Source organism: Oratosquilla oratoria, chromosome 19 (assembly GCF_046742065.1).
Source record: "Oratosquilla oratoria isolate Oo_2021 chromosome 19, ASM4674206v1, whole genome shotgun sequence".
Taxonomy (NCBI): Eukaryota; Metazoa; Arthropoda; class Malacostraca; order Stomatopoda; family Squillidae; genus Oratosquilla; species Oratosquilla oratoria.
The window spans coordinates 33,936,457-33,938,956 of NC_134795.1; the positions used below are offsets into that span (position 1 = coordinate 33,936,457).

The 2,500-nt window shown below is 38.7% G+C and overlaps 1 protein-coding gene across 1 annotated transcript in view; it reads right to left on the minus strand.

Moving 5' to 3' along the window:
• Positions 1–2,500, minus strand: part of LOC143035586 (uncharacterized) — a 408,032-nt gene that overhangs the window by 17,142 nt on the left and 388,390 nt on the right. The gene's annotated exons all lie outside the window — the stretch shown is intronic.

The window sequence follows — 2,500 nt, forward strand, 5'->3', positions numbered from 1 at the left end:
TGGGTCAGAAGCAGTGTCGCAAGACACAGCACATCCACAGCAAGGCCGCTTCATTAATTCGGCGACCCCCCCTCTCCGTCCCCTCATGCAGAAAAGGAGAAGACGGGGAGAAATCCCTTCGGGCTGCGTAAATTTATTTCTCATACATACTCCCTCGCCCCACCATCCCCCACTCCCTCATGCATCACAGCATCATTCATATACAACCATTCTCCATTCACCCCTATCTTCCGTCCTCTCCCGTCCTTCCTCAACAGAAATTCCTCTCTTTCGTAATGCCCCTTTTACCCCATCCATCCATCTCATCCTAGGACGCCCCTTCATATTCACTCCTTCCACCTCTGCCTTCCACACCTATTTTACTAATATTTCTTCACTCATTCTTTCCATGTGTCCAAACCATCCCAATACTCTTTTATCAACCTTATCTCCCAACTCCCTTTCCACCCCTGTTCTTCTCCTCACATCTTCATTTCTCACTCTATCCAGCCTAGTAATCCCTATCATACTTCTCAGACATTTCATCTCAAACACATTCAAACTCCTTCTCTCTTCCTCTCTTATGTTCCATGTTTCTGCCCCGTGCAGTGCTGTCGGCACAATTACCCCTTCATATAACCTCCTCTTAGCATCCATTCCCAAACGTCTATTTCTCATTACACTTTTTAATCCAACAAGATATTTACTCGCTTCTCTCAATCTACATTCTACCTCCACCCCTACTCCTCTCTTTCCTGCTACAATCGCACCCAAGTATCATATATACAAAATAAAAATGCCAATAAATAATAACAAATATACAAAACAAAAATATGAACAAATAATAATTAAAATACAAAATAGTGAATAAAAATTAATACATAAACAGGCACATACACATAATATACAAAATAAAAGCAATCAAATACTGTAAAATGGCATCAGCCAATTCCAATTTCGTTGACAACGTTCACAATAGATTCTTGGAAAAGAGGACAAGATCTGGAAGTAAGCATCGTGTAAAGGGGCAATGGAACGAGATTCGATCGCTTATAGCCCTTGATAGAGGAATCGGAGCCTATCTGAATGCGAGGGTGTGTTTACATGTCCGACAATAAGGTCTTAAATCCCTTTAAAAATAGGCAAAATATAACCCCTATAGCTGTATAGGTAATAGAGGGCAGACTAAGGTCGACAATGAGAGAGAGAGAGAGAGAGAGAGAGAGAGAGAGAGAGAGAGAGAGAGAGAGAGAGAGAGAGAGAGAGAGAGAGAGAGAGAGAGAGAGAGAGAGAGAGAGAGAGAGAGAGAGAGAGAGAGAGAGAGAGAGAGAGAGAGAGAGAGAGAGAGAGAGAGAGAGAGAGAGAATGTAATAGGGAAGTGTACCCATTGTCATTCAAGCAACCTACGATTCTATTCTGTTGACAAAATCTAGCAACGAGTAATATTAAGGTATTTGAGAAATGGCGTTGATTTCAATTATATGGTCTACATTTCGACTTATAAATCAATATAAATCATAATAACTGAGGTCCTCATGGAAAATAGGAAAGAGGGAGGGGTGGGGGGAGGGGCTTAGAAAAGAGGAAGTGCGAGAGAGGCTGTTAAAAAAATCAGAGAGAATAATTTCGTCTATAATTATTCATCTTGACACTTACGTGTAACATGAAAACGGGGGCAGGACGGCGGTGTTGTGTAAGATGTACAAGATGATGACAATATACAGGAGGAGCACGACCCCACCAACCGTAGCCCCCGTGCGGACAACAGTCCCAACGCCATAAACAGTCACGGACATGCTCGCCATCTTGAAGCCTTCCAGAACTCGCTGTTTCCATGGGGACCCCGGGCAGTCATAGAAAACTTGGTCTCCGTCGCGAGTAACAAAGAAAACGAAGATGTCGGAAGGGATGACTTTTCCAATAGCGTTTTTTAAATACGTCTTTCATTATTTATCGACATTTTTTTTTTCTATTCGGGCGCGATTAAAGACGTAGAAACCACTCAAGCGTAGAGATATTATTAAGTGATAACACTGAAAACACTGAGATACGTTTCATGGGAGATATTTTGGTTATTTCGTATATTTTCCAAAACCACTGAAAATTTTCAGAGCGCATTTTTTTTGTGGGAAAATATATATGTCACCTTTACTCCACAAGGTAGATCGATCTACCAGGCAAAACTCGACATTATTCCCACAATTTTATGGTCTCTGTTTATCTATTAGAGGTAAAAATAATTTAAAAATATATTTACATATTTGCCAAGTATTTTTTCTACAATTTTTCTTTATCAGTCACATAACATCGGAAGAAATGTATAAAATCTTTCATCTTCATACTGACTAATTTTCCTTCTCTGTTGACCATCACATAAAAATTTAATATATAATTAGTAAATTTACTGTTGGATATACATTATTACTGTTTTCTATCAGATATTATATATATATATATATATATATATATATATATATATATATATATTATATATATGTATATATACTGTATATTATATATA